General features: G+C 53.4%; 7 non-coding genes and 1 pseudogene across 7 annotated transcripts; all 8 read right to left on the bottom strand.

The window, feature by feature from the left end:
- Positions 1-1,897: 1,897 nt before the first annotated feature.
- LOC140586170 (U5 spliceosomal RNA) lies at positions 1,898-2,011 on the bottom strand. Its single transcript, XR_011988034.1, has one exon. It is a non-coding gene; the product is annotated as a U5 spliceosomal RNA (small nuclear RNA).
- A 427-nt stretch (positions 2,012-2,438) lies between these two features.
- Positions 2,439-2,630, bottom strand: LOC140585749 (U2 spliceosomal RNA). Its single transcript, XR_011987687.1, has one exon. It is a non-coding gene; the product is annotated as a U2 spliceosomal RNA (small nuclear RNA).
- A 195-nt stretch (positions 2,631-2,825) lies between these two features.
- Positions 2,826-2,939, bottom strand: LOC140586169 (U5 spliceosomal RNA). Its single transcript, XR_011988033.1, has one exon. It is a non-coding gene; the product is annotated as a U5 spliceosomal RNA (small nuclear RNA).
- Positions 2,940-3,388: 449 nt separating this feature from the next.
- Positions 3,389-3,580, bottom strand: LOC140585738 (U2 spliceosomal RNA). Its single transcript, XR_011987676.1, has one exon. It is a non-coding gene; the product is annotated as a U2 spliceosomal RNA (small nuclear RNA).
- Positions 3,581-3,775: 195 nt separating this feature from the next.
- LOC140586168 (U5 spliceosomal RNA) lies at positions 3,776-3,889 on the bottom strand. The gene has a single exon (XR_011988032.1). It is a non-coding gene; the product is annotated as a U5 spliceosomal RNA (small nuclear RNA).
- A 447-nt stretch (positions 3,890-4,336) lies between these two features.
- LOC140585727 (U2 spliceosomal RNA) lies at positions 4,337-4,528 on the bottom strand. The gene has a single exon (XR_011987665.1). It is a non-coding gene; the product is annotated as a U2 spliceosomal RNA (small nuclear RNA).
- A 195-nt stretch (positions 4,529-4,723) lies between these two features.
- Positions 4,724-4,837, bottom strand: LOC140586167 (U5 spliceosomal RNA). The gene has a single exon (XR_011988031.1). It is a non-coding gene; the product is annotated as a U5 spliceosomal RNA (small nuclear RNA).
- A 446-nt stretch (positions 4,838-5,283) lies between these two features.
- LOC140586027 (U2 spliceosomal RNA) lies at positions 5,284-5,495 on the bottom strand (annotated as a pseudogene).
- Positions 5,496-13,938: the final 8,443 nt, after the last annotated feature.

Below are 13,938 nucleotides of genomic sequence, written 5' to 3'. Positions count from 1 at the left end.
TACCCACAAACTTAATCCAACAGCATAATTAACAAAAACATATTACTGCCATAATAATACAAGACACCTTATAACATACAAATCTTAAAATATGAAACTACTCAAAACATTACAACACCCATTAAAACAGTATTAAATCCATAAATATAGCAGAAAATCTAAAATCTTTAAAAAGGTAAAACATTATCATCCTCAGACATATCCCCATTAAAACTAAGGTCTCCCCCAGACTCAACAGTGGCTAAAAAAGAACATTCATTTGCAATGTCCTGCTGCACTGGATAAGACCGTCTCTCAAGTGGGGAGACCAGAACACTTAGTAAGTCCATCTGCTCAAAAGGGGAAATCGCTTCTCGGCCTAAAGCAGTGTTCTCGTTCCTCCGGGCCTTCTTCCTCCTCCTGCTTTGGACAAACCTGGAGGGAGAGGTTGCGCGCTTTTCAGCCACGGCCAATGGACCCTTACCTGGGGACTCCACAGAAGCACTGGAGGCCGTGGACTCCCCATCGGCACTGGCGAAGGGCTGAGCCTCGGTGTTCCCAGCTCCCCTCTCGGCTCCCCCGTGCATCTCAGCGCAGCCCGGCAGTGCCTGCTGTCGGGCCCCGTCCACAGCCGAGCCCCGGGTAACGGCGTCGGCCCAGGACGGTTTGCGCTGAGGGCAGCTCCGAGCCAGATGGTCCTCACCTCTGCACAGGTTACACCGGAGGGGGCCCTTGCAGTCCTTCGCCAAGTGACCGACGTCCAGGCATCTCCAGCACTTCATGGTGGTACAGGAGTCCGCGGTGTGGCCCAGGCCGTGGCACAAGCGGCAGGAGGAGGGTTGCCCGGAGTAAAAAAGGTAGCCCTTGCAACGACCTATCATAAAATGAGCAGGTGGGTGGCTATACCCGTCAGGGGAGCTAGCGTCGGGGCGCAGGCACACCCGGAACTGCCTGCGCCCAGTCCAGACACCCAGCTGGTCTCTCACGTCCCTGTGCCCAGGGACCACGTCGACAAACCTGCCCAGGAAGGCAGCCACCGCTTCAGCTGGAACAAAGGGGTCCAAGACGTGGACGGTGATCACTCTCCGGTCCAGCTTCCACAGTGGCTCCACGTCATAGTACATCCGGCGAAGCTCTTCCTCCAAGCGGCTGCATGCAACCAGCATCTTCTTGTAGCCCTCTTCCGTAGTGCAAGTCACATAGAAGAAGGCCGAAGACTGGTTGCGCTGCACACAGATGATGTCTTCCATGGTAAGTCCCAGGAGGCCGAAGAGCACCTCCCGGATGAAGGTCAGTCTCTCCGGGAAACTCTCCGGTTCCTCCTGGTGAGTCCACTTGAAGGCTGCTGTATGCCGGATGACTACGACGGTCCTGTGTGGGCTCCCGGACATCCTGGCGATGGTGGGCAAGAGAGTCCTCGGGAGCCGGGCAGGGAGTCGACGTGTCCCAGCTGGGTGCCTAAACTAATAAAAGCTGGAAATAAAACCCCAAGCTCACCCTGCGGGAACGGCGGTCAAGCCACCCGAACCTGCACGTTAGGCTTGCAAGGGCTACCCAAAATAAAAAAAGCGCTAAAAGGAGACAACAGCTAGCCCCGTGGCAGCGGCGGTCAAGCCACCTGCTGGTCACGCTTTAGGTTCGCTGTTGCCTCCACTAAAAACCTGGCAATAAAAATCCCTCCAAAAAGCAGCACTTGATCTTAGCCAAAAGGCCGAGAAGCGATACCCACAAATTGCGCCCCGCCGGGCGCCGGCATGCGGGATGCCGACGGAGCTGGCGCGGCTCAGCCCTCACCAGCCCCTCTGGCAGGTGTCGCCCGGCGAGTCCACGCGTGATCCAGGGAGACCACAGCCGCGCCACCGGGCACCTAACGCCAGCCGCTAAGCCGGGCCCAGTCTTCCTTTGACAGCAGCAGTGCAGCTCTGCTTGGGCAGAGCCTCCAAAAATACCATGAACTCATCGCTATCCCTCTCCACGGAAATCTTTAGTAAAAGGCGAAAGATTTATACGGGATGAAGAGAGACCCGAGTCGATATGGGGCCGCCGCCAAGCCCGTCGCCGTTAGCCGGGCCTGCGTGACGCCCCCGCTCGGAGTAGAATGCCCAGGGGCGTCGCAGCCGCCGTCCTCGGGGCCCCGACTCCTCCCTGTCCTCCTGTCCTCTCAAAAGACAGCAATCATTTTAACAAACATGAGGGGAAATTCAAAAGGCAAAGATGACATCATGCCTTACCTCAGCGCAGCTGTCCACCGCACAAACAGTGTGTCACCTTCCTTTAAAAAAAAAAAAAAAAAAAAAAAAAAAAAAAAAGAAAAACGGCGGGAAACGGGGGCCACGCACAGACAGGGCCCCCCCCCTCACAGCACTCAGTCTATTAGTCACTCACTCACTCACTCAGTCAGTCAGTCAGTCAGTCAGTCAGTCAGTCAGTCAGTTCTGCCTTTCGACAACAGGGGGCAGTAGAGGTGCACCATTCCCGGAAGCACTGCAATACCGGGTCGATGCGTGGAGCGGACGGGGCAAGCCCCACTTCCGGCTCCCTGTTCCAAAAATCCGTTTAATATGTGGTCCCCTCCATGGGGGACGTATCAGATATTAAACTGATAAGAACAGATACTACACTTGATCTTAGCCAAAAGGCCGAGAAGCGATACCCACAAATTGCGCCCCGCCGGGCGCCGGCATGCGGGATGCCGACGGAGCTGGCGCGGCTCAGCCCTCACCAGCCCCTCTGGCAGGTGTCGCCCGGCGAGTCCACGCGTGATCCAGGGAGACCACAGCCGCGCCACCGGGCACCTAACGCCAGCCGCTAAGCCGGGCCCAGTCTTCCTTTGACAGCAGCAGTGCAGCTCTGCTTGGGCAGAGCCTCCAAAAATACCATGAACTCATCGCTATCCCTCTCCACGGAAATCTTTAGTAAAAGGCGAAAGATTTATACGGGATGAAGAGAGACCCGAGTCGATATGGGGCCGCCGCCAAGCCCGTCGCCGTTAGCCGGGCCTGCGTGACGCCCCCGCTCGGAGTAGAATGCCCAGGGGCGTCGCAGCCGCCGTCCTCGGGGCCCCGACTCCTCCCTGTCCTCCTGTCCTCTCAAAAGACAGCAATCATTTTAACAAACATGAGGGGAAATTCAAAAGGCAAAGATGACATCATGCCTTACCTCAGCGCAGCTGTCCACCGCACAAACAGTGTGTCACCTTCCTTTAAAAAAAAAAAAAAAAAAAAAAAAAAAAAAAAAAAAAAAAAAAGAAAAACGGCGGGAAACGGGGGCCACGCACAGACAGGGCCCCCCCCCTCACAGCACTCAGTCTATTAGTCACTCACTCAGTCAGTCAGTCAGTCAGTCAGTCAGTCAGTCAGTCAGTCAGTCAGTCAGTCAGTCAGTTCTGCCTTTCGACAACAGGGGGCAGTAGAGGTGCACCATTCCCGGAAGCACTGCAATACCGGGTCGATGCGTGGAGCGGACGGGGCAAGCCCCACTTCCGGCTCCCTGTTCCAAAAATCCGTTTAATATGTGGTCCCCTCCATGGGGGACGTATCAGATATTAAACTGATAAGAACAGATACTACACTTGATCTTAGCCAAAAGGCCGAGAAGCGATACCCACAAATTGCGCCCCGCCGGGCGCCGGCATGCGGGATGCCGACGGAGCTGGCGCGGCTCAGCCCTCACCAGCCCCTCTGGCAGGTGTCGCCCGGCGAGTCCACGCGTGATCCAGGGAGACCACAGCCGCGCCACCGGGCACCTAACGCCAGCCGCTAAGCCGGGCCCAGTCTTCCTTTGACAGCAGCAGTGCAGCTCTGCTTGGGCAGAGCCTCCAAAAATACCATGAACTCATCGCTATCCCTCTCCACGGAAATCTTTAGTAAAAGGCGAAAGATTTATACGGGATGAAGAGAGACCCGAGTCGATATGGGGCCGCCGCCAAGCCCGTCGCCGTTAGCCGGGCCTGCGTGACGCCCCCGCTCGGAGTAGAATGCCCAGGGGCGTCGCAGCCGCCGTCCTCGGGGCCCCGACTCCTCCCTGTCCTCCTGTCCTCTCAAAAGACAGCAATCATTTTAACAAACATGAGGGGAAATTCAAAAGGCAAAGATGACATCATGCCTTACCTCAGCGCAGCTGTCCACCGCACAAACAGTGTGTCACCTTCCTTTAAAAAAAAAAAAAAAAAAAAAAAAAAAAAAAAAGAAAAACGGCGGGAAACGGGGGCCACGCACAGACAGGGCCCCCCCCCTCACAGCACTCAGTCTATTAGTCACTCACTCACTCACTCAGTCAGTCAGTCAGTCAGTCAGTCAGTCAGTCAGTCAGTCAGTCAGTCAGTCAGTCAGTTCTGCCTTTCGACAACAGGGGGCAGTAGAGGTGCACCATTCCCGGAAGCACTGCAATACCGGGTCGATGCGTGGAGCGGACGGGGCAAGCCCCACTTCCGGCTCCCTGTTCCAAAAATCCGTTTAATATGTGGTCCCCTCCATGGGGGACGTATCAGATATTAAACTGATAAGAACAGATACTACACTTGATCTTAGCCAAAAGGCCGAGAAGCGATACCCACAAATTGCGCCCCGCCGGGCGCCGGCATGCGGGATGCCGACGGAGCTGGCGCGGCTCAGCCCTCACCAGCCCCTCTGGCAGGTGTCGCCCGGCGAGTCCACGCGTGATCCAGGGAGACCACAGCCGCGCCACCGGGCACCTAACGCCAGCCGCTAAGCCGGGCCCAGTCTTCCTTTGACAGCAGCAGTGCAGCTCTGCTTGGGCAGAGCCTCCAAAAATACCATGAACTCATCGCTATCCCTCTCCACGGAAATCTTTAGTAAAAGGCGAAAGATTTATACGGGATGAAGAGAGACCCGAGTCGATATGGGGCCGCCGCCAAGCCCGTCGCCGTTAGCCGGGCCTGCGTGACGCCCCCGCTCGGAGTAGAATGCCCAGGGGCGTCGCAGCCGCCGTCCTCGGGGCCCCGACTCCTCCCTGTCCTCCTGTCCTCTCAAAAGACAGCAATCATTTTAACAAACATGAGGGGAAATTCAAAAGGCAAAGATGACATCATGCCTTACCTCAGCGCAGCTGTCCACCGCACAAACAGTGTGTCACCTTCCTTTAAAAAAAAAAAAAAAAAAAAAAAAAAAAAAAAGAAAAACGGCGGGAAACGGGGGCCACGCACAGACAGGGCCCCCCCCCTCACAGCACTCAGTCTATTAGTCACTCACTCACTCACTCAGTCAGTCAGTCAGTCAGTCAGTCAGTCAGTCAGTCAGTCAGTCAGTCAGTCAGTCAGTTCTGCCTTTCGACAACAGGGGGCAGTAGAGGTGCACCATTCCCGGAAGCACTGCAATACCGGGTCGATGCGTGGAGCGGACGGGGCAAGCCCCACTTCCGGCTCCCTGTTCCAAAAATCCGTTTAATATGTGGTCCCCTCCATGGGGGACGTATCAGATATTAAACTGATAAGAACAGATTTTTTTTTTTTCCAATACTTTATTTAACAGTTCTGCACACACATTAACACAAGCAATTTAAGACATTGAATAAAAACCACACTTTTAAAACATGGCATTGTCAACACGGAATATTAAAACAACCTCTTCCTGCAAAAACAGTACTCATCATAAAGCAACATAACAACAATGTAAAAGGTTGAAATTTTCCAAGTTATACACATCAATGCCTGTACAACCAAACATTAATAATATATATTAAAATAGAATTAAACAAGCAAAATATGCAGAACTATATATAAACAATACAATCAACAATTAAAATTACAAACAAATAACCTTTAATTACATTGATATGGCCATTTATACAAATAAAATGTCACCTCAAATGCAAGTCATTAAAAAGTTAAAACCTTAAAAGAGGAACAGACCCGCAGACCTCAAACTTCAAACACAAGGGTCGGGTTAAAACAGGGTTATATACCATCCTCACACACATAAAATCTGTGACTTCGGGCATAAAATACGGTTAATCACAAACACAAAGCACATCAAACAAGTTAAAATGTTAATAAATAATGTTAATATTAATAAACACGTGCTAAAAGTGATCAACCAGTAGTGCACAATAAGTTCTGTACATGCAATTATTAAAAAAAAAAAATAAAATAAATAAATAAATAAATATTTAAAATACAACACACGCACAAAAACCAAGCACACTTACCTAAAACCCAAAGTACCTTCTGTGTGCTCCAGAAAGGTGCGTCATGTCCACCCTGTAGAATGGAGCGTCACCACCTAAACAACACGGGGCTAAAGCCAAAAGAGGCCCTTCCACCTCTCCTTGGCCTCGTGATAGCCCCGCTGGATGACGTCAGTCTCCATCCTGAAACCCAAGTCGGCCCGGATTTTACGGAATACCCCTTGTGCCTCCAGATGAACCCCTCTGCGGATGAGCGCGGTCCTGGCATTCCACAGCTCTCGCTTGGTAATGCTGACCAGCAGCCACATCCAGGGGCCGAAGGGGTTATGGAGGTTGGGGTCCCACCCCTTCAACACCTTGTCGTAGGTCAGACCGGGCTGCAGGTCCACACGTCCACACAGGCCCGCTACCAACCCCCAAACTCTCTGTGCATGCCCACAGTCCCAAAACACGTGCCTGATGGTCTCATCCTCGCTGCACTCGGGCCTGGGGCAGCGGGGGTGTCTGGTCAGCTTATGCCTATGTAAGACGTCCCTGACTGGCAGCTTACCATGAAGGCACTGCCAGTTCAGGTCCTGCAGCCTGTGATCCAAACCCTTAGGCTGGATTCTCGCCCATGTGCCTTCCTCCAGGCCCAACATGGCCCGAGTATCCCTATGACCAAGCAAAGCACTGTAAAGCGCTCTATGCTTGGTCAAGGCCTCTGTCTTGACACCTGCCGGAAAAGACTTACTCCACTTGACAGCGTGGCTGTAGTGGGCCGGCAGGGTCTCAGCCTTGGGGCCGAGGTTGGTCCACGACGCCACCAGACGTCTCATGGGGAGAGCCAGCCACAGACGCACAAAGTGCTGATGGGGGTGCTCGAGGGGAGCTGCCAGGCGCGCGCAGAGCTGCGAGAAGAACAGGCAGTCAAGCTTGAGAGGAAAGTCAATAACATCCCTCCCCCCACTGTCCTTTCCGAGATACATCACTTCCCTACGCACGTACTCATACCTGCCCCCCCAGACGAGGTTGAAAACGTCCTTCGTCAGGCCTCTGCGCATGAAGCGGGGCAAAGGGTACACATGTGCAAGGTAGAGCAGGGTGGGAAGAATATCCGCTTTTAAGGCTAAGACCTTACCTTGGAAGGACAGGGACCTGGACTTCCACAGTCCGATCTTCCGCCTGGCGATCGCCAACCGCTCCTCCCAGTTCAAACGGGCGGCACCATCCGAAAGGAAGTTGACCCCCAACACTTTGAGAGGTCCGTCACAGAGGGTGAGACCCCCTGCGACGTCCTCCCTCGCCTTCCAGCTGCCGAAATACTTGGCCACCGACTTACTGAGGTTGAGCGTCGCGCCGGAGGCCCTACCGAACGCATGAACAAGGCTCATGGCATGACCGAGAGACTGATCAGAGCAGACGAAAAGGGTGGTGTCGTCCGCGTACTGGGTCAGCCTAACAGATTTCCCCCGGCTTCCTGGGATAAGAAGGCCATCGACCCCGGGGTGGGCGCGAATGGCGCACGCCAGTGGCTCTATATAGAGCGCGTAGAGGAGGGGGGAGAGGGGACATCCCTGCCTCACTCCACTCAGCTGGGGCACCAAGTCACTCAGGAAGCCATTGATAACAACATGGCTTCCAACTTCGTTATACAAAGTGTGTAACCACCCCAGATAATTGGGTCCAAAGCCAAACTTACCCAATACTTGAAACAGGAAGCGGTGATCTACCCGGTCAAAGGCTTTCTCCTGGTCCAAGCTGACCAGCAGGAGAGGGAGGTTCCTGTCCTCCACCCAGGCGATGGCGTCGCGGATGAGATGGAGATTCCACGTCGCCGATCGACCCGGTACTCCACACGTCTGATCGCTGTGAACCAGATGAGCCATGGCCTTCTTCAGGCGTTCTGTAAGGGTCTTTGCAATGAGCTTTGTGTCTACACAAAGCATGGTCAGGGGCCTCCAGTTGCCAAGGTCGGCACGATCGCCCTTCTTGTGCAACAAAGAAAGAACCCCTGACCTCATGCTCCTAGTGAGCAAACCCCGGCGCTGAACGTCCTCTACAACCTGCAGTAATTCCGGCCCGAGGACATCCCAAAAGGTGGAATAAAATTCCACCGGGAGCCCATCAAGGCCCGGTACCTTGCGGCGGTTCATCTTGCCAAGCACTGCGGTCAGCTCGGCCAAGGTGATGGGGGCTTCTAAGCCGTCACGAATGTCACTGGGAAGGCAAGGTAAAATGTTGTCTAGGAACCGCTCCCCTACAACCGGGTCCGTGTCCCTAACCTTAAAAAGATCACAATAAAACAATTTGGCAACCTCCAGCATGTCTGATGTTGTAGTCACCTTGTTGCTATTTGAGGCACGGAGAGAGACAAAGCTCTTCTCCTCCCGGGCTTCCCTGGCTCTCTGGAAAAAAAAGGCGTTGCACTTTTCATTGTTTTCCAACAGGCACATTTTGTCGCGGAGCATTAGGGCCGAGGCAGCCTGTTCATGCAGGCGCCTCAGCTCACCCTTTATGCCAAGCAGTCGCTCGTGATCGATGGCGCCCCCGTTGTTGTGAGCGGCGTATTCATCCCGCAACCTTCTCTCCAGCTGCAGAATGGAGAATTTCTTCTCCATCCTGCGCTGCTTGCTGTACTGCATGGAGAAGGTTCGGATCCTATCCTTCACACTCTCCCACCATTCAGCCACGGAGGGGAAGGTAGGCTTGTCCTTCTGCCACTCGGAGAAGTGATCTAAAAAAAGGTGTCTAAAATCGCTCTCCTCCAGGATCTGCAGGTTCATTTTCCAATAGCCGCCCCCATATTCAGGGGCGTCTATGGAAACAGTGGCCTCCACTGCCAAGTGGTCAGTGGGCCACTGTGGGGAGAGGGACACCTTTTTAAAAACAACGGGGGGTGAAGCTAAAATGTAGTCGATGCGACTGCTGGCTCCGCGACTATTATGCCAGGTGAAGCCCGGCATGCTGGGGTTGCATGTCTTAAAACCATCAACAAGTTTAAAGGAACGAATAAAATGGCGAAAGTGCCCAGAGCTGACATCCTGTCTACCCTCCAACGAGATGTTAAAGTCCCCTCCTAAAATCAAGTGTCGATCTGTGACACAAAACGGGGACAACTCTTCAAAGAGAGTTATACGGGACGAGGCCTCCACTGGAGCGTAGACACATATGGCCCGGAGGCGCTGTCCCCTCCATGTGGCGTCCACTCCCAAAACCCTACCTTGAAGAACGGTAAACGATCTTACTTCTTCAAAGGCGCGGTCGCCAAAAAGGATCCCGACGCCTGAGGAGTGGACACCACCTACGCTCCAGTAGGATCTACCCCTCTTCCATTGTCGTGAAAAGAGAGCCTCGTCCCGCTGGTCCCGGAGGTGGACTTCCTGCAGAAAACAAATGCTGAAGGGAGAAGATGCCAGCTGATTAAAAACAGATGTGCGCTTTAAAACGTTCCTCAAACCCCTGACATTCAAGGTGACAATATTAAAATTGGCCATGAAATGTTAAAAAGGTAAAATACAATTAAAAACAACACAATAAAATAATAAAAGCCAGCCATTAAAAACAATACCGCATTACTGCCCCCCCTCCTCAGTCAAACCCAAAAGGCCCCCCAGTTCCAGCCCCCCCAGGTACTCCTGTTCATTGGCTTTATCCTGCACACTACTGTACTCCTGGGGGGGCGCAGGGGACTGTCCCAAGTCCCACACCGGATGGGGGGCCCCCACCGTCGGGGAGGGGGGACTCTCTCGGCCTTGGTCCCCGGCCGCCACTGCTGACAAAGTGGCAGCCGGAGGGCTGGACGCGTCGGGTTGTACCTCCCTTCTGCTCTTCTTCCTCCTCCGGGGGGATGCGCCGCTCTTCCTCCTCCTGCTGCTGACGCCCGGAGCCAGGACTGGAGACCCCTCCTGCATCGCTGTCACTGTCCCTGGGGCCTCCTCCACCTCGGCCAGGGCTTCTCCTCCTGCCCCCGCCGCCGGCTGTTCCTGCCCTAATGTGGGGGCTAGCGCTCCCCCACCACTCTCCTTGCCGACAGCTCTGCTGCCTAACAGAGCGTCGGCGTATGACGTTTTCCGTTGGGGGCAGGAACGAGCCAGATGGTCCTCACCGTTGCAGTGGATGCAGCGACGGGGGCCCTTGCAGTCCCTGGCCATGTGCCCCGGCTCCAGGCAGTTACGGCAGCGCAGGTTGGCGCATCCCTCCAGAGTGTGTCCGAAGCTGTGACACTGTCGGCAGAAGGGAGGCTGTCCGGAATAAAACAAGTAAGCCTTATTGCCCTGTAGATTAAAATAGGCTGGGGGATGACTAAAACCGCCCGCGCCATTAGCGTCCGGGCGCAGGCGGGCCTGGAACTGGCGTCGTCCAGTCCAGATCCCCAGCTCATCCCGAATATCCTTGTGGCCAGGAAGAAGGTCCACATACTTGTTGAGGAACTGGCGGACGGCCTCGGCGGTGATATGAGGATTAAAACAATGTACAGTTATCACTCGCTTGTCGGGCCACCACAGCGGCTCGATGGTATACTGACCCAGGAGAGGGTACTGAGCCCTCTCCTTGCTCCGCTCCAGGACCTTGGAGTAACTCTCGTCGGTGGACAGAGTTATCTTGCAACTGATAAGAACAGATTTTTTTTTTTTTCCATACTTTATTAAACAGTTCTGCACATCATTTAAATCAACACACCTGATCAAAACATATAAACATCAAACCTACACTTTTAAAATTGGCATCGTCATCCATGCATATTAAAACAACCTTTCCAGCATACATCATAAACAAATATTACAACAATGTAAAAGGTTGAAATTTTTAACATAATACACATCAATGGCAATTCAATAGAATCATAATAATAAGACATATTAAAACAGTATTAAACAAACAAATTATGCAGAACTATATACCATAAAATAATCAAAACAGTAATAAAATCAACAATTAAAATTACACACATTTACCCTTTAATTACATTCATCTGGCCATTTCTACAAATAAAATGTCACCTCAAATGCAAGCCATTAAAAGGTTAAAACCTTAAAAGAGGAACAGACCCACAGACCACAAATTTCAAACACAAGGGTCGGGTTAAAACAGGGTTATACACCATCCACACACATAAAATCTGAGACTTCGGGCATAAAATACGGTTAATCACAGAAACAAAGCACACCAAATAGATTAAAATGTTAATAGATAATGTTAATATTAATAAATACGTGCTAAAAGTGATCAACCAGTAGTGCACAATAAATTCTGTACATGCAATTATTAAAAAGTATTTAAAATACAACACACGCACAAAAAAAACAAAGCACACTCACCTAAAACCCAAAGTACCTTCTGTGTGCTCCAGAAAGGTGCGTCATGTCCACCCTGTAGAATGGAGCGTCACCACCTAAACGAAACGGGGCTAAAGCCAAAAGAGGCCCTTCCACCTCTCCTTGGCCTCGTGATAGCCCCGCTGGATGACGTCAGTCTCCATCCTGAAACCCAAGTCGGCCCGGATTTTACGGAACACCCCTTGTGCCTCCAGATGAACCCCTCTGCGGATGAGCGCGGTCCTGGCATTCCACAGCTCTCGCTTGGTAATGCTGACCAGCAGCCACATCCAGGGGCCGAAGGGGTTATGGAGCTTGGGGTCCCACCCCTTCAACACCTTGTCGTAGGTCAGACCGGGCTGCGGGTCCACACGTCCACACAGGCCCGCTACCAACCCCCAAACTCTCTGTGCATGCCCACAGTCCCAAAACACGTGCCTGATGGTCTCATCCTCGCTGCACTCGGGCCTGGGGCAGCGGGGGTGTCTGGTCAGCTTATGCCTATGTAAGACGTCCCTGACTGGCAGCTTACCATGAAGGCACTGCCAGTTCAGGTCCTGCAGCCTATGATCCAAACCCTTAGGCTGGATTCTCGCCCATGTGCCTTCCTCCAGGCCCAGCATGGCCCGAGTCTCCCTATGACCAAGCAAAGCCCTATAAAGCGCTCTATGCTTGGTCAAGGCCTCTGTCTTGACACCTGCCGGAATAAACTTACTCCACTTGACAGCGTGGCTGTAGTGGGCCGGCAGGGTCTCAGCCTTGGGGCCGAGGTTGGTCCACGACGCCACCAGGCGTCTCATGGGGAGAGCCAGCCACAGACGCACAAAGTGCTGATGGGGGTGCTCGAGGGGAGCTGCCAGGCGCGTGCAGAGCTGCGAGAAGAACAGGCAGTCAAGCTAGAGAGGAAAGTCAATAACATCCCTCCCCCCACTGTCCTTTCCGAGATACATCACTTCCCTACGCACGTACTCGTACCTGCCCCCCCAGACGAGGTTGAAAACGTCTCTCGTCAGGCCTCTGCGCATGAAGCGGGGCAAAGGGTACACATGTGCAAGGTAGAGCAGGGTGGGAAGAATATCCACTTTTAAGGCTAAGACCTTACCTTGGAAGGACAGGGACCTGGACTTCCACAGTCCGATCTTCCGCCTGGCGATCGCCAACCGCTCCTCCCAGTTCAAACGGGCGGCACCATCCGAAAGGAAGTTGACCCCCAACACTTTGAGAGGTCCGTCACAGAGGGTGAGACCCCCTGCGACGCCCTCCCTCGCCTTCCAGCAGCCGAAATACTTGGCCACCGACTTACTGAGGTTGAGCGTCGCGCCGGAGGCCCTACCGAACGCATGAACAAGGCTCATGGCATGACCGAGAGACTGATCCGAGCAGACGAAAAGGGTGGTGTCGTCTGCGTACTGGGTCAGTTTAACAGTTTTCCCCCGACTTCCTGGGATAAGAAGGCCATCGACCCCGGGGTGGGCGCGAATGGCGCACGCCAGTGGCTCTATATAGAGCGCGTAGAGGAGGGGGGAGAGGGGACATCCCTGCCTCACTCCACTCAGCTGGGGCACCAAGTCACTCAGGAAGCCATTGATAACAACATGGCTCCCAACTTCGTTATACAAAGTGTGTAACCACCCCAGGTAATTGGGTCCAAAGCCAAACTTACCCAATACTTGAAACAGGAAGCGGTGATCTACCCGGTCGAAGGCTTTCTCCTGGTCCAAGCTGACCAGCAGGAGAGGGAGGTTCCTGTCCTCCACCCAGGCGATGGCGTCGCGGATGAGATGGAGGTTCCACGTCGCCGATCGACCCGGTACTCCACACGTCTGATCGCTGTGAACCAGATGAGCCATGGCCTTCTTCAGGCGTTCTGTAAGGGTCTTTGCGATGAGCTTTGTGTCTACACAAAGCATGGTCAGGGGCCTCCAGTTGCCAAGGTCGGCACGATCACCCTTCTTGTGCAACAAAGAAAGAACCCCTGACCTCATGCTCCTAGTGAGCAAACCCCGGCGCTGAACGTCCTCTACAACCTGCAGTAATTCCGGCCCGAGGACATCCCAAAAAGTGGAATAAAATTCCACCGGGAGCCCATCAAGGCCCGGTACCTTGCGGCGGTTCATCTTGCCAAGCACTGCGGTCAGCTCGGCCAAGGTGATGGGGGCTTCTAAGCCGTCACGAATGTCACTGGGAAGGCAAGGTGAGATGTTGTCTAGGAACCGCTCCCCTGCAACCGGGTCCGTGTCCCTAACCTTAAAAAGATTGTGATAAAACAATTTAGCAACCTCCAGCATGTCTGATGTTATTGTTACCGTTTCGCCGTTTAAGGCCCGGAGAGAGTCGAAGGTCTTCTCCTCCCGGGCTTCCCTGGCTCTCTGGAAAAAATGAGTATTGCACTTTTCATTATTTTCCAAAAAGAACATTCTGTCGCGGAGCATTTGAGCCGAGGCAGCCTGTGCATGCAGGCGCCTCAGCTCACCCTTTATATCAAGCAGTCGCTCGTGGTCGATGGTGCCCCCGCTGT

The sequence above is a fragment of the Paramormyrops kingsleyae genome, unplaced genomic scaffold (genome assembly GCF_048594095.1).
Source record: "Paramormyrops kingsleyae isolate MSU_618 unplaced genomic scaffold, PKINGS_0.4 ups35, whole genome shotgun sequence".
Classification (NCBI taxonomy): domain Eukaryota; kingdom Metazoa; phylum Chordata; class Actinopteri; order Osteoglossiformes; family Mormyridae; genus Paramormyrops; species Paramormyrops kingsleyae.
The sequence above is the reverse complement of the archived record's forward strand: the minus strand, read 5'-3'. Positions and strand labels throughout refer to the sequence as shown.